The sequence below is a fragment of the Maniola jurtina genome, chromosome 22 (genome assembly GCF_905333055.1).
Source record: "Maniola jurtina chromosome 22, ilManJurt1.1, whole genome shotgun sequence".
In the NCBI taxonomy this organism is placed as follows: domain Eukaryota; kingdom Metazoa; phylum Arthropoda; class Insecta; order Lepidoptera; family Nymphalidae; genus Maniola; species Maniola jurtina.
The window spans coordinates 7,573,956-7,599,157 of NC_060050.1; the positions used below are offsets into that span (position 1 = coordinate 7,573,956).

Here is a 25,202-nt window from a genome sequence, read left to right on the forward strand (position 1 = left end):
TCGCAACCCGTTGAGCTATGTTGGTCAGGTCTCCTCATTTCGGAATTGATCGCGTAGAGAAACTAAAAACTCTATCGCACGCTGAGTTTCTCTGAGCTTTCATATGAGGCTCATAGTTAGCGACCATAATATCTGGGATCCGTATGTCAATGAAAGCGAACGCCTGATGGTGCAGATACAACATCTTGCTTGTAAGACAGATAGCACTGGTTGTCACAGAATACTTAACCTTGTGTCTTTGCCAGAAAGAGTTTATATCTAAAGGTAAAATGAAGAAGTAAATCAAAACGTTTTTAATTTCCCATTTCACACGGCTCGCGAGGGTGTTATTGCTACGTCTTTATTAAATTCTGCCATACCAGTGTTTCAATTCTCTAAAACGGTATGAACCACTCGTCCTTGAGTTCGACGTCGAAAGAGATTTTTCTAAAATGCGTTTGTAACATTATTTTCTTCATTTGGCATCCTGTATTGTATAGAAAATCTAAAAGGAAGAAGTTATTCTAAATATACCTAACTAAAATATTTACCTTTAACCAGGGTCTGCGTTATTCGTATTCGTGAATACTCGTATGATGACTAGCTGGTTCTAGAATTGATGTGTCGTACCTAAATATATAGATGTTAACATTGAAGCTTTGCAATCAGGCAATAGCATGACTTAGCTTTCGCTACTAATGCTTACTTACCTCTGTTAGTATGTGGCTTAGATTGTTTTATATCTTTTTATTACTAAATAAGTATTATGGACAAATATTGGAATGAATGTTTTTTTAGAATTTTAGTTTTATTTGTACCTACTAAGTACCTAGGTATTTATATGGAGTAGGTATGGACCAGGCGACTCTGCTATCTGTATTTCATTTCATCGCTGCGTCAGGGTTGATTCGTGTTTAGAAAATAGCACATGTTATTTTTCACAACAAAATTGAAAACACCTTGGGATCTGATGGAAAGGAATACGTTCGCACAATATAAAGATTGGGTTTATTGGCTGTATAGATCGAGTCCGAGATGGCAGGTAGGGCTGACTCCTAGGAGTGAGAGGCTCTCGTAAATTCCTTTACGACAAATAAAATACACCCTTTCGATGCCGGCCCCAGCCCGCGGCGCGAATAAATCATTCAATCTAAAGAAATTTCCACTAGGGTTTTGTAAACTAAGTTGTTTTTAACTATTTTTTTTGTAAAGTAAAAAGTTCTTTAAGAAAAGTTCGCACAATCTCAAAACCAAATCGTATTATATATAAATAAACAGCGGTCAGAGTGGCGGCTCATCTGATATTAAGTGATTACCGCCTCCTATGAACATTTGCAGCACCAGAGGAACCGCCAATGGTTGCCAGCTTTCAGGAATTTGTTGATCCCGATCCTTGACTGGCCCCATTTTGAAATCTAGTTAACATGATTTGGTTGATGTTTCTTAATTCTAACCAAAAAGAGATTGTGACGAAATCAGGCATTTCTATTAAATATTCAATGGCCACGATTACGACATTTAAATAACTCAATAGTGTACAGTATATTTTCTGTAGGTTGTACCTATTACCTATACATACATTTATATTTAGCCATATAAAAAGTTTTTTTGCTTGTGGCTGTTTAACTCATGATTTTAAAAAAAAAAAACGCTCTGAAAAGTTAAATCTACCGCTATTTATTGGGAGGCAAACTGTACATTACGATATTCTGCGTAAAGGCTTTGCTAAACAGTAAGCGGGTTCGCAAATGCTACGAGGCCCGATGTAGACCGCTATCTTAAAAGATACCTCAGACTTGGTATTTTGAATTATCTACGAAATTTCCTTTCTAGCTTGCTCCCGGTATTTAAAGGGGTGCTTTTGTTCTAACCCTTATTTGAATTTTATTTGGCAGGCACAAATTTTGTAAGGAATACTTATTATTAATTGATAGAAGAAATTCGAAAAAGCAACAATGGAATTTTACTTGAATCAACGAGTATTTTAAAAAACTACCTATAGCGGACCTTTTTGTGGTCCGCCATAACCCAATTTTAAAGAATTTTTGGATAATTCCATTTTTATCAATACGTCTAGTATTTATAAATACGAAGTTATGTTTTAATTGGTTTGTCCTATTTTTCACGTAACAACGTGATTGTCGGATTCAAGTGTTTTTTTTTGTATCGGCATCCTAGCTATCCTGAATTTAAAGATCTGAAGAAGATTATTTTAAAGACCGCCAAAAATCAAAAAAATTAAACTTTATTTTCGTTTTCTGTTTGACAAGTGTCTTAAACTCAAACCGTTTTCCACAGAACAAGATTGCCTTTCACCTCTAGGTTTTCGTAAATAAATCTCTTGACTTTTTATATTCGTCACGAGAGACGTAACGCAACTATTGGCTTGGAAACTAGATCTATTGGAATATAAACTCAGAATCAAGTGATGATCGTCATCATCATCTTACTGATGAAATGAATAAGGGATATATACCTATTAAAAGTAGCATCGACAAGAATTCACCGAATTTCTAGTATCCGACGAAGAGCATCGAAATAAAACAGCAGTTGATGAAATATTTGGATGAAAAAAGTTGGGCTGATTTTCCCCATTTTTTTAATCGGAGTTTTCTAATGGACATACGTTTGGGATAGAGACCTAACTCAAAAAAAAGTAAAACGAACGAACGCGGCAATAAAATGCATCTCATTGACTGGGCACGGCGCACAGTATACAAAATTCTACAATGGCTAATAGGCACTGTGACTTCCACCCCATAACACTTCATGAGTTTTTTTTATTTTTCAAGAATAAAATATGATTTTTAAAACAATTGAACTCGCTACCAGAAAAAGCTTAAAAATGTATGTTAACATACAATTTCAGTCAACCACCTTTCAAACTATCCACTTTTACGACCATCCCAATTTCAAGAGTACATTTTATCCCCTAAGGGACTGTTCGCATCCGATGGAGAAAATAATATGTTCGCTCTGACTTTTTAGTTAAATGTGTTTACATCAACAGATGGACGAATCCGGGATCCCTGTGTCTTTAAAGTTATTTCATTGCCAGTTTTAGCAACAGATTTGACCATTGCGGACTTTTCAACTAAAAAAGCCAGCCAAGTGCGAGTCAGACTTGCGCACTGAGGGTTCCATACTGGGGTATTTTTTCCAACATTTTGCACAATAAATCAAAATTTATTATGCAAAAAAATAAATAAAAATCTGTTTTAGAATGTACAGGTTTTTAGAATGTAAAGCCCTTTCATGTGATACCCCACTTGGTATAGTTATCTTACTATGAAAATTGAAATATATATATTTATTTTTTTTAAATGATGTGACCACAAATTCGCGGTTTTCAGATTTATTCCTGTACTTGTGCTATAAGACCTACCTACCTGCCTTTCATGATTCTAGGTCAACGGGAAGTACCCAATAGGTTTCTTGACAGACAGACAGACAGACAACAAAGTGATCCTATAGAGATTCAGTTTTCCTTTTGAGGTACGGAACCCTAAAAACCAAGGCATTCGTGCTTCTAAGGCATCGGGCTATGAGAGTGAGGGAATAGAGAGTGCACTTGTGTTTGCGTATACACTTGTGCACTATAACGTCTCCCGCGCAGTGGCTAATCTCTATCTTTTGGAAATGAGCCGCCGTGGCCGAAATTTGGTCGGGAGAACATTACTAAAAGGACCAACGAGGTTACAAGGAAGGTACAAGTAAATCATAAGTAACTACTGCCTACTTCCTGGCTGAGCGTCCCCCACATATGAATGGTCCCTCGAAGGTACATAAAAGGGTACTTGAGCACGCGCAGAATTCCTGAATTATAGATCCGAAGACAAAAAGTTTGATTTACGAACATCGTTCAAGATTTATGTTCACTCCATTTCACGAATTGAATATATAATGTCGTTTAAGGGTCTCTCCGTATAATCTTCAACTCAAATTGCTTATGGCTTTGCCAGTGTGACGATTTATCAGATTTACTTACTGGGTTTACCTCTTGAAATGATTTCGTTTTACTTTTCTGTAGAGATTTACTAAATTGAATCTCATTCGTAGTTACCAATAAGTAAATTCCAGTAATGGGCTGTGCTGGAATTTGTGAATTGGAATTTACAGCCTCCATTTTATTCCATAATATGCCTCAGTATCAATGATAAATAATAATCGAGTAGCTAGTCTAGAATATCAATTCTGTATTTTATTGATCTCAGAGGAAAGTTAAAGGTCAAATTCGGACCTCCAAAGTCGGTAAGTCATCTGGTTACTTGAGTCTACGTTACTCTATACCTACTTATCCAGCGCAATATCGCAAGCGATAGCATAAAGCAGTTCTCATTATCATCTCAACTCATTGTCGGCCCACTACTAATCACGAGACTCCTCTCAGAATGAGAAGCGTATTGGTAGACTTCACATACCTTGTGAATATTAAGTAATAACTCTCAGGCATGCAGATTTCCTTATTTTTCCCCCTCATACAAATGCGATCTCGCATTTCGCAAGGGCTAACCGCTACTAGGTACAGTACCCACTTACATAACCACTAACCAGCCAGGTAAGATAAAACAGGATATTTTTGCAGTTTTCCACATGGCGGTTTTTGGCGTTTCGGCAATCTTTTGTTATCAGTGCGTGTAGGTGAAGGTCAGACAGGAGGCCCGTTAAGTGTCATCGTTGTCGGTTTACAAAGCTCTCGAGGAGTCCTTCTACCCGCCCTTTTTTATTCGGTTTTCATTTACGAGGGCTAATAAGAATTTCCTTGAGTTAGCTTTTTGTTTGGATAGAATCAGGCGTTATTTTGCGGAAATGCATGGTAATGGCACATACCTTTATTTATATAGCGAACTGATTTTGACATACTCAGCTAAACCATCAAGGGAATAGCATGCAATATGGTATCTTGGAGGATTTACGTGGTTTTAAATGATGCGTTTATCCGGTTAGAACTATACTTAGGTTTAACAGTACTGCGTTACCGGTAGCTAATATACTAACCAGCCGCGCCCGAAGCTTCCCTTAAAATCATAGCGGGCTGTAGCCAAAATATTATATCTAGTACTTGGATATTATATCTAGTACTTGGATATTGTGCCATACCTTTATCAGTTGTCTTAGTGAACGGTTCCTTCTATAGAATTGTCATCATTGTCCAACCTCGTCCCTTCGCTTATAAGTAAAATACGAGGAATACAAACACTGTAAACAAAGTGTTTATTTTCGCCTTTATTACCTGAACGATAAGGCTTTCAAAAAAGGGTCTAGGTAAATAACAAGGGCTTCGTAAGTCGAGAAAAGATATTTCCCTATCAGACAGTTGATGACGTGTCTACAATGTACCCTTGTATTTGTTTTTACTTCGTATTGCGTCACAGTAGAGTGTATTGTTGAGTAAAGAAATTTTGAATGGACGTCTTTGGTTGGCTGATAAAAAGGATAAAAGGGTGTAAAATCGATAGGCAAATATTTGTTGACCTTTGAACTTTGATTATTATCATATCGCTTGTCGGAAATATGGGTCAGAACATTGGCACAGAAATGTCAAATACATATAAAACAAATGTCATAAACATAAATGATAAATACATAGACTGCTAAAATCATAACCCTTCCTTTCGGCTTTGCCGTAGTCGGGTAAAAAAGCGTGGGAGTGATTTTTTATCAATGAAAATATTATGAGATGGTGATAACAAATAGAATACCCGGTCGTTTATTTTAGGTTTCTTCGCGACCAGGTCACGTTTGGAACCTTCATAGCTTTAGTTTCAGATGACGAAAATGCTTATTATCATCACCTCACAGTAATAATATACTAGCTGATGCCTGCGACTTCGTCCGCGTGGATTTAGGTTTTTAAAAATCCCGGGGGAACTCTTTGATACTTCGGAATAAACAGCAGCCTATATCTCCAGGTCTTTAACTATATCCCTTACCTATATCCATAGAAAAAATCACGTCAAACCGTTTCTCCGTTGCTCCGTGATTGAAGGATAAACCAACGTACAGACAGAAATACTTTCGCATTTATAATATGGGTAGTGAAGTAGTCATTTTCTGTATTCTGGGCGTCGATGAGTCAGTCAGTGAGTTAGTATTTTTCTTTTATAGGTATATTGCTTAAGTATTTTTTTTATTACTTTGAATTGCAAAGGATCCTTATTGAATAAATTAATTTTGAATTCGAATATTCCAGGTAGGCACTACAAAATGAAGGATCGCATTCTCGGCACTTCAATTTTCATGTCCATGCCATTATTGTTCCATTGTTTATTTCAACTTCCCAGTGAAAAATCTAGAGTGTTTTTGCGAAGCTCTGTGTTCTGTTGTGTGGAGGTTGCTAATGAAAATGCCAGCCGTTTTAAAGTTAAAAGTCGCACTGACATTAAAAGGTATTTTTGTTGTTCGCTTTTATTTCCCCAAAATTTGTTGTGTAGAGCAGATATTTGGTATTTTCAACTGGATAAAAGCTGGATAACACGATTGTATGACTTGGGATATTCTTTTATTTTGTCATATCTAAGCCTATTTCTTTTTTTCGTATCTGTTGTGTCTGTATCACACTAATATTATAAAGGCGAAAGTTTGTATGTGTGTGTGTGTGTGTGTGTGTGTGTGTGTGTGTGTGTGTTTGTTACTCCTTCACGCAAAAACTGCTGGACGGATTTGGCTGAAATTTGGAATGGAGATAGATAATATCCTGGTCGCGGGCATCGGCTAGTTCTGTATAAAATCAATGGCTGGATTCTACTGTTTTATTTATACCCCGTTCTTCCAGCGATATTTATTACACGCTTCCTTAATAACCCACATTACTATCCGGCAAAGGCTCGACGATGTAAGGTCTGCATTCATATTGCAGTTTCATTATGGATTTATTATTCATACGGCTATAGAGAGGTAATAGTTGTATTGCAAATACGGTCTAAATGATAATAATATTATTATAATATTAAGCATTAGACGTAGTTACTACACGGGACTGTTTATTAGTGTAGCAATTATTATTGGAATAATTTAAACAATCCCGAATATGGTAGAGCATGGGTACAGCGAAGAAAAATTTTCATGCTTCAGGACTTCAGTAGATATAAACAGATACAAATATTTGGCTCTAAGATGACTTTTAACCGACTTCAATAATGGAAGAGGTTCTCAATTCGTCGAAATCTTTTTTTTTTTTATAGAAAAGAACAATCAGCAGCCCTTTTCTATAATATTAATAATGGTTTACGGATCACGGTGATGGCAACCATCAAAAAATTATATAAGTTAACTGAGTATGATATCTCGGGAAAAATACTCGCCGTCGCACAGTTATGTAATGAACCTTTCATCTTTTAGATGTTATGTATTAAAAAAATTACGTTGTATGTATATATGTTGAGAAGGTGAGATGAGATGCTGGGTTCAATCAATTTTGCACGCTATGCTTGGCAGGATATGCGATTTGACCCATGTATACTTACTTATGCAATATGCATGAACCATAATTCTAGCAAAATATGTAAATAATAATTATGATAATGATGATGATTATAAGGTCTAAGGTACCTACCTATGTAAATATAACTGTAAATTAAAAATTTATAACACCCCCGACAAGTGAAGGTTAAAGTGACTAGAAAAGAGCTGATAACTTTCAAACGGCTGAACCGATTTTCTTGGATTATAGCTAAGAACACTCTCGATCAAGCCACCTTTAAAAAAAACTAAATTAAAATGGGTTCATTAGTTTAGGAGCTACGATGCCTCAGACAGATACACAGATACACACGTCAAACTTATAACACCCCTCTTTTTGGGTCGGGGGTTAAATATTACTAATAGATGTAATTTATTGGATAAATATAAATAAAAAACATGTAGATAAATATGTAGGTATGCTATGAGTTATACGTGATCTGGATTTAATTTGTCTTAATGATCGCCCTGGCGCCTATTTACACACTTAATTACATAACTCTCGTATAACTCCTATTACCTTCGCAATAAGATTCACAATTTAATGAAACTCTTGACGCAATACAGAGTTCTAACATACAGAGAATTTCTTAGAGTAAATTAAAAAGAAGAGCGCGGGGGAAGGTTGGTGTAGAATAACGTCTATGATTAAGATCTAATCTGCTCTGCGTAATTTAATCTTAGTGGATTTACGTAAGTACAGACCAATGAGTAAGCTATAATTATGTTGTATTATATATTACGACTAGATGATGACCGCAGCTTCGCCCGCGTGGATTGGTCAGATCCCCTGCAGCATCAGGATTGAGGAGTTGGAATCCAAATTTTTATGGAACAATGTCGCAAAGTTACCTTAACGATTAAAAAAAATACGCAAACCGGTTCGGAAATCTCGGAGATATCAGTGTACATATGTAGAAAAACACAACTCCTCCATTTTTCAAAGTCGGTTAAAAAAGTAGCCTATGTTACTCCTTGGTTAATCCTCTACTTGTCTGTGAAAGTCCCGTCAAAATAGGTTTCGCCATTCCGAAGATTAGCCCATTCAAACAGACACGACACTTCAATTTTATTTAATACCCGACTGAGGCAAAGCCATCTCGTGATGTTTATTATCATGGGTTGCAGTAATCACTCAACATCAGATGACACGTCGCGCGTCGGTTAGTTTGCTGGTTAATATATTATGTAGGTACAAAAAAAAACCGATTTGAGAAGTTAGGAAAAATCCAAATTTTAAAATATTACTCGGTATTAAGTGACAACTTGAATCGTCACCTCCCTCAATGATTGTGTTATTTGCATAACACCAATAGATATCGGGGTTATTGAATCCTTATCAGCAGGTCAGTGACCTTTGATAAGTTAAGAGACAGTTTAAGTAAATTGGGTGTGTTTGGTTTAGTTTGCTTTGACCTGTACACGATTGTATTGTTTGTTTTATCAATTTTGGTGAAGGAGGTATAGTTAGATGTTTTTTTAGATAGCTACTTTGAAGCTATCTCAATAAAAAAAATTGAAATTAGTTTGCAATTTTTTATCACAATATAATGAAACAATATACCATGTACCAGCAATACTGTTTATTAGTTGTATCATAGCTTTAAAACAAACGCATTCTAGCTTTCTCAACCCACGTTTATAGATACGAGCCATTCGTCCTAGCTTTATGAGCTACTAAATTTATTATTTCGTACCGGACTCCGTTTTATACCGGTATATTTTATATGCGGTCATCCGCTGACGGGTTTAATTAGACTCTTTTACTGTACACCCTGTCATTCGGTATCACTATCTTTAATGGCAAAGATAAGGAATTGTGAACAATAAAAATTTTACGGACATACTGTTTTATGTTTACTTTAATTTACTTACTATTAAAAATATTCCAAATAAGAAATGCAATCACTCCAATTATTTATATTATTTTGGACGCAATTTTAATTTTTGATGATAATATTTGATGCTAAAGCTATATAATAATATGTCTAATGAGTATATGTATTCTGTTCACTTGGTCATACAAGACAAGTTAACTCCCCCTGCAGCCCTAGAACAATCAGTGCGATATATATCTCTCGTGTATTTTTCATCAAAAATAATTACAAAAGCTGTAAGAAAGCGTTGTTTCATTGATAATGCTTGAAACGCTGGCTTGGCCTGCATCATTCTTCCAGAGACCCAGAGACACAATCTTTTGGTGAAAACTTTTAATTTTTATTTTGAGATTAGCTCTTACAAACAGACGCTCATGCCCAGTTCTAATCTATTTGTACAATGTACATCTTATAAAAGCTCATGAATGTGTGACAGTAATCGACGTTCAATATGTTTGATCCATTTTCGACAAGCAAAGGTCCGATCGTTCAGGAATTTGCCCTATGAGGAGGAATTCCAAATTATGTTCTACTGAATATTGATTCAACCCTTTATATTATATCATACTTAATTAACTGTAAGTAGGTATAGCAATAATGCTTTAATCACACTAATATTTTAAAGGAGAAAGTTTGTGTGTGTGTGTGTGTGTGTGTGTGTGTGTGTGTATGTTTGTTACTCCTTCACGCAAAAACTACTGGACGGATTGGGCTGAGAATGGAGATAGATTATACCCTGGATTAGCTTATAGGCTACTTTTTATCCCGGAAAATCAAAGTGTTCCCACGGGAATCTTAAAAAACCTACATCCACGCGAACGAAGTCGCGGGTATCAGCTAGTATCTTATATTGTGTACTCTGGGCCGGAGATGGGTTGATCATAATGATGATAAAATTTATGTTGTATAGGATCAACAGTTCTAAATCTTTAGGAATTGATTCCACAAATCTCGTCTTGGTCAGGACTCGGGAATGTCCCGTGACCCGTGAATAGACGGCAGATATCGGCGAAGTTCTGTTTGATCCGTTTCCGACGGAACCCTGCCGTTTCAGGGTGTGTCGAGATGCTCCATAGAGTCTAGTCTAGGGTTGACACTCTTATGAGGTTAATGCATTTCTTGAATATCTAAATTGTTAGACAGCTTTTATTTCAAAACAAATAGGCCGAAGTAAGATTTACCTAGGTATTTAGCCTATTCACTTACTAAATCTCGCTATCCCATATTTCAAATTATCGCTGCAGTGTTTTTTCATATCTTACATTACATTACAAGAATTACATTAGGGCATTATAAGAACTTGAATCATTGTAACTTCTTTAAAATAACAAGATTAGAGTTAAAAACTGAGTAATATTTTTACATAGTGTAGTTAAATAGTAAGTATAATAACTTAATTACCTTCTAGGCATCTGCTAGGCAAGTTCGCTCCAAGCTAGATCTCATCATTGCTTTACTTAAGGCATGATTGTCTTCAAGGGCAAAACTATTCTTTTATGATATAAAAAAACATTTATGCAAATTAATTTAATAAGAGATGTGTATTGTGTAATCTGTTATTAAAAAAAATTACGATTGTTCTAATATAAGTAACTACCTAGTTTTTATTATGATTTGACAGTTAATGATTTTCTCAAATCATACCTTGTTAATATTATAAGCCTTATTAAAAAAAAAGATGTCAACCCTATTTGCGCCACTCGCTAAGGAATTCGCAAATTGTGTGCAAGCGAACTTCGTACTTATATACCTTAATGCGTTTAGACGCCTAAGTTTTGCTTTCCTTTGTAATCCTTTCCTTTGTGTAATCTGTTATTAAAAAAAATTACGATTGTTCTAATATAAGTAACTACCTAGTTTTTATTATGATTTGACAGTTAATGATTTTCTCAAATCATACCTTGTTAATATTATAAGCCTTATTAAAAAAAAAGATGTCAACCCTATTTGCGCCACTCGCTAAGGAATTCGCAAATTGTGTGCAAGCGAACTTCGTACTTATATACCTTAATGCGTTTAGACGCCTAAGTTTTGCTTTCCTTTGTACATTCTCTAGCCAGGAACGCAGTATTGAAACCATAACTCAGCGTGTCTAGAACTTTAGCGCTTCTCGAAATAATCTAGATTTTTTCTTCCCCCTTTCTTGACTTCGCTTCCTTTATAAAAACTCGCAGATAAAAGAAAACTTAACGGTTTAAAAAGAACACAAAGAGAGTCTTAGTTCGGTAGTTTAAAAAGGAAACTATTCGTTCATATAATTTAGCGGAAGTAGAATACACAGGAAAGAATGGAAAGTTCAATGAGCAAAAACAGATAACAGAAAGAAATGCTCGAACTGCGTCTTTCTTACTCTAAGTCAAGAGAATATTTCATACGAGATACTGAGACCAGCTTCTGGCTATAATGGATCAAGACGTATCGAATGTGAAATTAGTTCTCAGTACTTGTTACTAATCTCTGGTGAAACATAGTTCAGAAATAGTGTTTCCAATTGGACTCTTGCATTTGCTACGTCTTAAAAGTTTCAATTTAAATATGAGGTTAGTATAAATTGGATCTATCCATCTTCTTACAACAGTAATCTTCTTAGGTATAATTTATAATGATGCTAATTCCGTAGTATACAGTTTCTAAACTAAACTAAAATTATGGGCCTAAATAATTTGCTATCCCTTTTATAATGCTCCCTGCTAAAAATCGGTCAAATGGATAAGCCGTAAAGTTTCGCATTTATAATATTATAATGAATATTAGATAATTAAAGGTCAAAAAAATTAATTTCAAATAAGCCCTTAGTCCGTTTTAGTATGCTCGGATCATAAATAGTTTCTAAAGCAAATATTTTGGACAAACATAAATAAAGCAACCTACTTAACTGGTAGAAGCAAACATTCATGTTAGTATTGTAAACAGTATATATTTACATTCGAATATAGTTGAGGATCCTAGGCTTTTGTGGTGGGCGTCGGTGTTCTAACGATTCCTGTAGGCGTAGTTTATGACTCGTGGACACCAAAGTCAAAACCGTGTCTAATATACTAGCTAACCCGCTATAACTTCGAGCGAGTGTTATTTCTTTAATGTTAAATCTTTTATTAGCAGTATAAAACCCACATCTCTTATGAAAAACATTGCAAAAACGATTAATTTCCAGTAAAATCACTTACTTGACTAACTGTCATTATCTCTGTAAAGAGTTGCGGTTAACTAATAGACTACATATTTATTTTACCGTCCTTAACCTAAAAAGCCGTTAAGTAATTGCGTAAAAACGTAGGAATTTCCAAAAACTAATGCTATGTACCAGCCACAGTACATATGGACACTATAAGCTAAGCTGATTCCTAGTGCCATAGCAGAACCAAGGATTTTAGTTTGACCCTACGTAACATTAATTATTTTTTAGAAACATTTGTTTTGGAAAATTCGCATGTTTTTTGGCTAAAGCAAAAGTTTTTTATGCTGTTAACGGTTTTTTAGTTAAAAGACGGCAGTAGTTAGGTACCTACTGTACATTTAGCTTAGCAAAAGCAACGGGGATATCGATTTCCGCTTACCTTTTAAAAACCGGCACTTAAAAAGGGTCCTCTGCCAAAGTAAACGACGCGTGTTAAGTTACCTTTTTTTAAGAGCACCTCAAATTCTTGAGGTCAGACTGAGTCACGTTTCTTTGGGGCAACAACAGTCGGTTAAAATGTCAATTCAATTCGACGGTGACGACTTTATTGTTATTTTTTTTTTCCGGTTTTTGAGTTTTATTGTATGTAATTGAGTAAAATAATAAAAATTATATCAAACTTGGCCTAGTAGCTTAACGGATGTAAGGATGCAATGTTATGAGACTGTCCCCAAAGCTCTCTCCCTAAATTAACCTTGACGGCTTTACTTCTTAGTCCATCCTTGTGTCCTAAGGACCAAGCCTGCCAAAGGAAATCTCTTGTTCTTGAATCGTTGTATTTCAGATGAGTCTGAAATAAACGATAAAAAAGTTTCTTATATAATAATTATGTAGTTAGTTAACCCTGTACTAATCTATTTTTTGTTAAAAAAAAATCAAAGTTTCTACGCCCTCAGGAAAATAATATAAGGCGTGACTGGAAAATGTTGTATTGTACCAAATTCCATTAGAACTCAAGACAAGATTAGTCAAGGGTCCACGTCCCGACCTTTTATGAGTGACTGTGAAGCCGGACCGTAAAAAGTGGGCCAGATGTTTATACTGCTGATTCACTCGCTGACTTATGACCTTATCATAACCGGTCCATGCATTTACGATCCTTATTCCTAATGCATTAGAGTCTAAAATATTATAGCTTAATAGAGAATGTGGTAGGTGGACATATTCTCCAGTGTTGGTCTCATTCGATCACGATTTATTATCCGTTATAAAGGTTTTGTACTGTTAATGCATTTTAAGTAGGTACCTATCTATATATTTACTGTCATCTTAATAATATGTTGTAGAAAAAAGTCTAGCGTAAGCCTTAAGAGGGGTCTCTCCGTCACTTGCTCTATACAAACGTAGTTCCGATTTCATTTGAATATTAAGCAACCAAAGACCATGAAATTTTGCAGACATACTTATTCTAGAAACTAATATCTATGCCTGTGGTTTTCCAGATTTCGGTCTTAAAAATTCACTTACAAATCTTCGAACCACTGTAATTTTAAAACTACATATTTTTAGAAAAATCTAAAACACCACAGGCACAGATATTAGTTTCTAAAATATGTCTGCAAAATTTCATGTACTTTGGTTGCTTAATATTCAAATGAAATTGGAACTACGATTGTATGGAGTAAGTGACGGAGAGAGCCTTGTTAAGTATATACCTAATGTGCCCATATTTTTTTTTATTATGTATGCTAGGTCATAAAGGTACCATAATATGAACTATGCTGAGATCCATTATTATTTGTTTTGTTTGAAACCCACAGTTCATGTTCGCCGACTGAATTAGCCGAGCGCCATAGGCCAACGTGTACATGACTTTATAAAAATCGCGATTGTTTGACTCCTAAGTTTCCATAGCCATGTTTTATAGCGTACAATTCGAAGTTTTGTAGGTGCAATAGAAACTAATTAGAGGTCTGGACTCTGGATCTTTATTGTGTATAATTGCCATTCGTCTTCCTGATTAGCGCATTCCTTCTATAGAATGCCTCTTAAATTACCATTAGGTTAGATCTTAGTCAAGGGCAAATTTTCAAAGTTAAACGGGCAAAGCTAAAAATAAATCAATTGCTCGTATATACATCCAATATTAATTTTAATCAACCGATGAATTTCGTGAATTTTTCACTAGTCATAGATAGCATATTAAATTACCATTAGGTAAGATCGAAGTCAAAGGCGAACCTTCTCAACAACGTAAAAAACAATCACGTATGCATCTCATAAAAACTCGGTCTAAAGTCCTCTCTGGGTTTTTATTCTAAGGTCCCCTCTTTACCGCAGAAAAAGAATACGCCGTTTCGCAATCCAAAATAAACTTTGGCTATTGGGCGAACCGTTCGCCGAAATGCGTTCTAAAAAGTTCAAAAAAAGCTCCATATAAAGCCGGTCCCGCTTTCCTAAACACCTGACCGAAAACGACAGGTGTTCGAAACCAATATCGATACACAATCGGCCGATTTCGGATCGGCTCCGACGAGCAGATGGCCGAAAACACGCCACTTTATCTTAGTTAGTCCATGGACTTTTTACTCGTACCGTAGCTTCACTTTTTTTGTGCACCGTGCATGTATTTTCGATAAGGAAAGAAGTTTATTCGTGTTTGGGAATATTTTTATGACGCAGTTTTTAAGTTATCTGCCCATAACATCTGTGATTAATGACGCCCACACATGAACGTTAATTCCTAGCTAGAACTAACTGCACCATATGAAAAGAAATCAGTATATTTTTATGATGACAAAATTGATAATTCTAATTCAGGCACACTCATATCACCTCGCCTTCCAATAATGTTATACATATAGTTTTTCAATGGACTTTTCAATAGTACTACTGTAGGTAAACTTTTGATGTAATATTTTTCTATCCATACTGATATTACAAATGCAAAAAAGTCTGTCTGTCTGACTACAAGCTTTTCACGGCCCAACAGTTTAACCAATTTTGATGAAATTGGGTACAGAGTTAGCTTACCACGGGGCCGACATAGGCTTTTGTCCCGGAAAATCAAAGACCACGGGATTTTTAGTTTTAAATGCACGCGAACAAACTCGCGGGCATCATCTAGTATCAAATAATTGTTTAGTAGGGAAAGGTTTTCATTTGCTTAAAAAATATTCCTAATTTTTTTATGTCGCAGTAAAACATAAAACTGATGTAAAAAATATAGTCTCCTCATAGTATTTGTGATTAATGACGTGTCATTATTTACTCGTCAACGCCCAAAACTAGTTAGGCTATGTAATTAAAATAGCTCTCTTCCTTTTTATGGCCAGCAGAATAGAAAATTATTTCACTCTCTCTTAGGCACACCCACTCAAGGTCTTTAATAATTCAGCCTTCTAGAAGGTTAAAGTGACTTTTATCTTAGGTAAAGGAAATAATACCAGTTTATTTACTTGATTTGGCAAAATTGCATAGCTATCAGTCAAAATAAGGTAAGGCTACGGTTTTTGTCACTTTTCTTAGGCCAGATTGTCACCTCTTTTCGAGTTATTACTGTAACCTTCACTTGTCGGGGGTGTTATAAATTTTTAATTTACACTTGTAACACTATATTGCACACACACAAGTAAAAAGATTGAAAAGCGTATAAAGTATCTACTTCCCTTTTTGTGTGGTAAGAATTCTTATACCGCGATATAAAATATACATATAAGCATTATGCAAGTCCGTGTCTCATAGCCGATTAATAATGTGAATTCTTTGTTACAGGTAAGCATGCGTCAGCGATGATGCATCCCCGCGGAATGCAGCCCACGGACTAATGGACTAGACGGTATTTGTGTGACCCCTTTTATGCTGGTTTAGAAATGGTCTCAAATGTCCTGAGAAAGGTTTAAGGAAAATAAGGATTTAAAAAAATATTAGCTAAGTTTATTATTATTCATTAAAAAAAATACTAGCCAGACATTTATAGTTCGTTCACACAGGCTGCGTAAGCGTAGACGTAGCGCGTACCATTGCGTTGTTGTAATGTATGGAACGGTATGAAACATGGCACACCGCTTGCGTAAAGCGTGGACTATGCGTAACCTGATGTGTTACCTGGTGTATACGTACGTTTCACGAGTACGTGCTTGGTGTGAATCGGCCTTAAGTGTCGTGGCAACACCAAGTGAATCTACCACTGTGCATATCTAAGCTAACGATGTTACCTAACATCTATTAAGAGTTTACTTAATCGTACATAACCTATTTACAAGACCTTAATCCTTATGCTGCTATTCAACGTGTACATAGATCAATCATCCTTGATCCTACGATAGTTTAGTACCTACTACCTATATACAAGACTACCTTCGAACGTTGACTTTACTGCATACTATCACTTCTTTACTTATAGTTAAAATGCAAAAGTGCGGTTGTGTTGGTTTGTCCTTCAATCACCCCGCAACGAAACAACGAATCGACGTGATTTTTTGCATGGATATAGGTAGTTAAAGAATTGGAAAGTGACAAGCTTTTTGTCGCGGGAAATTAAAGAGTTCCCATGGGATTTTTAAAACTCTAAGTCCACATGGACGTGGTGGATTATTCTTATTCTAAATAGTCTGCCTATAACTGAAAAAATCAAATAAAATTGGATCAGCACCCAATGAGATAAGCAATTTGAAATAAATTGAGAGATAGATTGTGTTTGTACAATTTACTTAAAAATGATTTAAAAAAATTTATTTGACTGTTAGATTAGCTTTGGAACAAATGAACAGATTGCGTTATTTCATACGTTTTACTTGAAGCTAAAACCTTTATATTCTAAGAGACCACCTGTCTACCTGCGGCGCCGTTTCGATCCCATTTAAATCACTGGCCGTTTTTTGCTGGCACAACTCAGCCTTCATGTCTGTCGGCCTAATTTACCATTTAATATGGTTAAGAATCCCTCGCAGATGTTGTGTTCATTTATTGTGTTGCCAAAATGATTCTTGTTTATGTCTTGATATATAAATGAGCTCGCTCTTCCCTCTAGATTTCACTTAGTGAAAAAAAAAATCGTCGATATCAAAAAGATTATAATGTATAAAAATTAGACCAATGGGATTTCTCATCATTGCCCATTTAACCCTCTTAGGTTTTATTCACATTCCTTTGGGCTTTGCCGTAGTCGGGTAGAAAGTGCAACTTGTACTATGCAACGCCTGTGTATGTACCTAATTAACAAAATTTGAGAGTATAAAAGGATTCTAGAATCCTTTTATAATATCCTCTCCAAAAAGTTCACGTTCATATTATACCTAAGAGACATCAATGGCATCTAATTAACATAATATTAACATGGCGTCCATTGTGCTACAGAAGGCACCTAAGTACTAGAACTAATATTGCAGTCATAATGCCCGTAGGTACCCACCTAACGCCTTATAACTGAAGTCACATACATCGATTACCTTTGTTTGCAAATGTGTTAAGTCTGTAGAGCGCTACCGTATACAGCTGATATACAGCTATAAGCTTATTGTGTTCAACTGTTCGCGTGTGTTGGATGATAGATGAACAATGGATGTTGGATCGACACAATAGCGGCTTTCTCAGTCACTGGTGACGTCTTGTGTAATCGCGCTAAGCTCTGCTGAGTTGGTGTTCTGTGATTGCTAATTGGAACAAACACTTGGCAACGGTTCTGTCATGTATCCTATAACACTATGCTTTACAGAATCCATACTTAACTGTGTCTGTTTGTGGACACCTTTCCCAACAGTTTAACCGATTTTGATGAAAAGTACAGAGTCAGCTTACATCCCGGGGACGTACATAGGCTACTTCTCATCCTGGAAAATCAAAGAGTTTCCACTGGATTCGTAAATATCCATCCGTTTAACCGATGTATATGAAATTTAGTTCAGAGGTGGCTGGGTGCACCCTGGTAATTGACGAAGGCGACTTTTTATCAGAGTTCCTACAGGTTTTTTAAAAACTTAAATCGACGCGGACGAAGTCGCGGGCATCAGCTAGTTCTAAATAAATAGACGTAGCATCTGCTGACTTTGACACTGAAACTGCGTGTTGCTTGCCGATTTTTAGCAGCTAACATGATTACACTTACACCAATATCTCTAGTATCAGAAAAGCAACATAAATTCAAACATTCTCAGGCTTGGATCGAACTTCGGTCCTCTGCATAGCAGGCTGACATCTTAACCACTGGGCTATCACCACAAAGTACCTACTTCTAGTCTTTGTCCAAATTATAAAGGGAACCAGCTCTGTGCAAAATATAGCTTTCTAGATCCAAAGGGTTTGGCTGGCAGTTGATGAGCCAGGCCATGTCTTTTCCTTTTTAACCCCCGACCCAAAAAGAGGGGTGTTATAAGTTTGACGTGTATATCTGTGTATCTGTGTGTCTGTGTATCTGTGTATCTGTCTGTGGCATCGTAGCGCCTAAACGAATGAACCGATTTTAATTTAGTTTTTTTTTTTTGTTTGAAAGGTGGCTTGATCGAGAGTGTTCTTAGCTATAATCTAAAAAAATTGGTTCAGCCGTTTAAGAGTTATCAGCTCTTTTCTAGTTTTCTTGTAGAAAAGAAGGTTAGATAACCGTTAGGTTCATAATATTATGTCAATAGACAAATGTCAAGCTGTCAAGATGGACGTTGCCTAAATACATAATTATTTATTTGAAAATGATGTTTTAGAAAACTCAAATACTTTGGATCGTCGGGGGTGTTATAAATTTTTAATTTACACTTGTATAACTTAGAAAACTATCAAATATATAAATGGTTAAGTAGGTAATGTATTGATTTGTGATAATAGCATTGCGAATGCTCATATTCATATTATATTTTACACAGCTTTTAATCAGTTGGTTGCAAGTTAACATTTAATTTTAAACCTTTTGTACGTGCCTCGAATTCAGATGATTGTGGAATCAAGGACAATTGATTGCTATGTATTTTCGATATCCATTTATTGTCATTCGTTGATATCTGCCATAATAGCATGCTGGAAACGGCTGGAAACACATTGAAACTTCTTGGGTCAAATGAAAACTTTTGTATTTATTTGATAAGAAGAGATCTCTATGCTAAGTGCAAATCAGTCTAAGATGGAAGCGGGCTCACCTGACCGAAACTTTAAATCGCCTGGCAGTCAGCTACTGTCACATTCCCAAATTTCCCATATTAACTCAGTCGGTAATCTGCCACAGAAAATCTTGCTTATGTATAAACTAGATGACTACAGGTATTCTAAAAATCCCGTGGGAACTCCTTGATTTTCCGACATAAAAGGTAGCCCCGTTGGAACTCTTTGATCGTCTGAAAATACTAGTTTTTGTCTGTCCCCGCGATGTAAATTAACCCTGAATCAAATTTTATCGAAATCGGTTAAATTGATGGATTTTTTATTCAGATACAAATAGGACTGACTGCAATCACACCTGGTGGTAAGTGATGATGCAGTCTAAGATAGGAGCGGGCTAACCTGGAAGGGAAATGGCAGCTTTTATTGAGCCCATATCCCTTTGGATTCTACACGGCATCGTACCAGAACGCCAAATCGCTTGGCGGCACGGCTTTGCCCGTAGGGTGATAACTAGCTACGACCGAAGCCTCCCACTAGACCAGAGATTTAGAAATCATAAAACCCCTGTCGGGAATCGAACCCGAGGCCTCCCACTAATAAGACCACAGCGTTTACCACTGCGCCTTAGACTCATTTTTGCATTTATAATAATTTAGTATACAAATATGGATATAGCCATTGCTCATCCAAAATGTTGGGCAGACAAACAGGTATCAGGCTTATAATATGAGATCATAAATTAAGATGAAACGAGATTGCAGCGCGCCAGATGTCGTCCCGGATTGTGGACACCGCATCTGGTTCAGATTAACATATTAAAGATATGCTAATATTTGAAAGAGAAAGTTGCTTTGGTAATACTGTAGGGTTAATATCTATTTATAGCTCTCTGAGCGATATGAAAATTGGTTTTCCAAGAAGCTATTTATGAACTCGGTATATAACTTTCTACTTACTCTATCTTTTTATCTTTATTGTTACAACTTTCTGGTACAAAATAAAAAAATAAAATACTTAAATAAGTACAGACCCATCACTACTAGGCTTAAAGTGCATAATATTCTACATCTTGTTTCATCTTTGTAATGCTATGGAAGTTTTTTAAGTTCACTCAAGGAAATTGTAATATTTAGACGCAAGTTTGAGCATTCGTAGTAATAGTACGAGCATAATATGTCTAAAGCACATGCTCTATGAAACTTGCTCAAGGAGCATAATCTGCGTGGGCTTTTTTCAGCGTTCGAGGAAGACGTCTGCTTGCTTAGTTATTCAAGTTAGCTCTTGACTGCGATCTCACCTGATGGTAAGTGATAATGCAGTCTTAGATGGAAGCGGACTAACTTGGAAGGGGTACGGCAGTTTCATTGAACCTACACCCCTGATCGTTTTCTAAACAGAATTGTACCGGAACGCTTAATCGCTTCCCGGCATGGCTTTGCCGTTATTGTTTACTACAGTATCATCATTGGCTTGTTTGCCAAGTTACGACTATTAAGTAAACTAGGTAGTTCCGATGGGTCGATGACCGATGACCTGAAATTAATCTTGGCCACCGCAACCCAAATAACAATAAGTACTATCAGTCATGATTCTATATCCTGATTGACATCACGCCAATTTTTTCACAGCTCTATTAGGTATCTATTATGCGAGTAATTACGCTGTTCTCTCAGTCTTCCCAATTCCCATAATTATATGCATTCCATACTGATTCAGTAAACGAAATTAAAAAATTTACGATTAAAAAATCACTGATTTATAAGTTTTGCTCTATATTTAAATTCCATTGCATCAGTAACAATATAATGAAACTTTTTCTGTCTCAAAAGTTTCGAAAAATTCTTGAATTAACTCTTGTTATAAGTATGGTAATTCATCACCATCAATTCATGGGACCGTAGTTTTAATGATCTTACTTCTTGCGGCCTTGCCGACCCTTTGTTTATAAACAACCACATCCCATTTACCTCTCAACGGTGGTATATCATCAATGGCCCTTGTAAACAGTCGGGTCTATATTTAGTACGGAGCTTTGTGAGTTATAAATGACCCACCCAATACTTCACGGCACTTTGTTTTGTTAGGTTATAAAGCTGTTTATTGTATGCCTCTTATTATTGTATAGTCGTATTGTCCGGTCAATGTTTACTTTCGGCTGTGAATTAGACTTCATAAATGGACGTTTTGTTAGGATGAATAGCATAATAATTATAATAAGTTCTTATAGCAAAACTCTTTTATAATCATGGCCGTCGTCATGTCGATGGTCATCGGACAGTCGATCATAAAACTTGGCTAATTTGTATCCTTCCTCTATACTTCATGACTTTTAATTCTTGGCATACTATCAGCGTTGAAGTGTGGCGCCTAATAAAACACAGTGTTATCGATATCTGCGTAGGAGGAATTCATGTTTAAGAAAATACTTGGTTTGTCAAGAACGAAATGGAGTAAATTAATTGCCACCAAACACTACTATCTCGGATTAGCAAACTGAAATAGTAGTGTGTGTGCAGGTCATTCCTGTCGTTACAACTGAGACTGTTAGTAGGACAGACGCCTTCTGGAGTGGAGACAGTGTACTGGTAAGCGCAGTGTGGGGCGACCTCTAGACTAGCTACCCTAAAAATGCCAGGAAATGGGTGGATGAAAACGGTGAAAAGTGTGGAGGCGCGTTCTCCTAAAGGCCAATGTCCAGCAATTTACGAAACAGGTTGATGGACGGATTACTATCTCTCAAATTAAACAGGAGTTATTTAGTCTTGATACCTGGAATAATATTCCTATTATTTGCTGATAGTGGATCAACTTTCTTCCTTCTTCTATATCTTAGAGTAGTCCTGATAGAGAATCATGATCATCACTAAGTATTGCACCTCTCTGATATAAATGTAGAGTTCAAAATCTAACCTTTGCACCTGGAAACCATTTTCCCATTTTGCTCGATGATTTCTATAGCGTACGTGGAAAAAATGAATGACTCTTTTCGGGTATCCACAAAGCTTTGATACGAGGTTTTACAAAAGGCTTATAGATTCCATAGGCTCTATCTGGAGCCTGTAACATTCCGGTAACACATTGGCGATTCTTGTGGTGTTTCAGATACTTATAAAAATGGAAATCGTATCTGGATCACGCAGGAACTCATAGTTTAGAAGAGCTTGATCATGATAAGATTTGCTTGTGTCCTATTTCTCCATGTTCTGTAATGATGCAGTTTACAGTTTTTAAAAAACACTTTGAGAACACTCTGCTAAAAAGGCGAGTTGTTAGAACTTAAAATATCTATTAAAAAGCCGTAAAGTACGATCTATTGTGGTGCTACCGAAGAATACTGTAAATAAGTTGGGTGCAAAAACTAAGAAAAGAAGAACTTAATTTTGATCAGCTTTATCTGTTCTCAGACATAACCGGTAGCGTCTCCTTTAGACCATGATGATAGGCAAAATTAAGGGAAAGAGAAGGCGTAGGTAGAAGAAGAAAATCATAGCTTAGAAACATCCGAGACCTGTCTCGGATGTGTCCCGGTCCTGACCGGGATAGCTAACGTAGCACAACTGTTCCGTTTGAAGAAAGATAGGAAATTATATGACAAGATGACGGCCAACTGCCAATAGTGGAGAAGAAGAAGGCTTAACTGTTACTGGGGAGGAGGGAACTGGTGAAACGGGAAACGAATGCCAATGAAAACAGAGTTAAAACCTAACAATTAAATTACGTAATCCTCTTACCAGTTGAATGTAACATGAACACACCGAAACAATGATTGACTTCGTGCAGGCAGGTGCGGACGTGTCGTGAATTTTATGCGCAATTTTATACCAACTCGTAAAAAGCTTCCAACGTGAAAGATTCATAACACTGCTCCCGTTCGCGGTGCAAACGATTTTGTCATGGTGGTTCTTTTGCATTTTTCGAGGCGTGAAAATTTTTTCGACGGGTCGAAAATAGTTGCCGCGGTTTTGCTATCAAATACAGGGCAGGTTCTGCCAGTCTTTTGTTTTTGGGTGTACCTACGTTTTCTTTTTTATTGATAACAGGCTAGATCACGACCGCACTCCGTGGCTATTGTATCGTAGCTTTGGTCACGAAATCTGAAAACGGTCGATCTTAACCAACACTCGAGCTTGGTTTAAGCTGTTTTTGAATAAATATCTAGTGAATCTTCTGATTATAATCTAAGAAAGGCTAAATAATTTTTAAATACATATCAAAAATGGCGGAACCGGCAGGATTCGAACCTGCGTCTTCCTGGGTATCCCGCCCGGACGCCTTAACAACTATTTTTTTTTTTGAAAACTTTCTATTATGTTCGATTCGTATCTACCTGCAGAACGTTTTAACACCTTTGTATGTCATTATTTAGGTCGCACTGTCTTTATAGGGCTTCATCCATAGCCCGATGTTCTGTCTGCGTAAAGGATTTCTATGATATGATTAAGTAGCATTAGGAACGAATGCTAATGAGCAAATACAAAGAAAGAAAACTACGCCTTACTTTTGTGGCAATACTAATAATAGTCTAAGAAAAATGTTGGGCCCTACTTACTAAGTTATTACGATTTTTATCGGAACGAGCCTTTTTTGTTCTTACTTTTCTTAGTTATTGTTCTTACGATTACCTTCTAGTTACGACATTAGCATATGGAATAGTCACATGCAAGACTAATTCTGAACGAGTTCAGCAGCCTCACCACAACTCGACTTTCTGGCTTTTAGCAAAATATTATGTATATATATGAATTTATCAATTTGTTTTGAAGGTTTCACAGATACAAATATAACTCAAAATTAACCACTGAACTCTAAATAAGGCAATAGAAATGGTATCTGCTGTTTTTAATACGGGAACCACCGATTTTGAGAAACTCGCTTATACAAAAATAAACAAAAATGCTTCAAAAACATATCTGTAACATCCAAAGTAACTTAAATTAAACTGTAATACTATGTTTAAGTCTGTCCATAGAACGACTAGTGGTGCAAGGGAAAGTCGAAGGCACCAGAGCACTTGGCAGATCGCACATGAGATGATCGGGTTAAATAAGCCTCATAAGCCTAATAAGTTAAATAATTAATAGAGCTTCGATAGCTCAACGGTTGGGGAGCGGACTGAATCCCGAAAGGTCGGCGGTTCAAACCCCACCCGTTGCACTATTGTCGTACCCACTCCTGGCAGAAGCTTTACGCTTAATTGGAGGGGAAAGGGGAGTATTAGTCATGATTAACATGGCTAGTATTCTTTTGAAAAAATAAATAAAAATAAGGGTCCACAATGGACACGAGCGTGCAATAAAAGTAACCGTCAGGAAGGAGTGGAGATGGATTATCAAGCGAGCCACCGCTGAAATGATGACTCGACCAGTCTGCCAAGACTGACTAAGAAGGGGATTCAAATAAGTCTACTTTTGCGATATAGCGCAATGATGGGTCGTTGCCCATCACTGCACTGCACTGGGTTAACACTTCTATTACTTATTCGGGTTTCTATGATATTAGTTTATGAGAAACGTTATCTGGGTAAATATCAGATAGAAAATAACCTATTCATTAAGACGAAAGCCAGAGGCGATTTACCTAAACTACCCACACGGGGAAAGGGCTATTATAGGTCTCAAAGGAATCTATTAAAGGGTCTAGATTAGAAGCTTTATCCCAAATTGTTTGATGTATTGTGTTAA

At 36.4% G+C, this 25,202-nt stretch overlaps 1 protein-coding gene across 1 annotated transcript in view; it reads left to right on the top strand.

Annotated features, from left to right (window-relative positions):
- Positions 1 to 25,202, top strand: part of LOC123877083 (DE-cadherin) — a 285,461-nt gene that overhangs the window by 184,600 nt on the left and 75,659 nt on the right. The window lies entirely within an intron of this gene.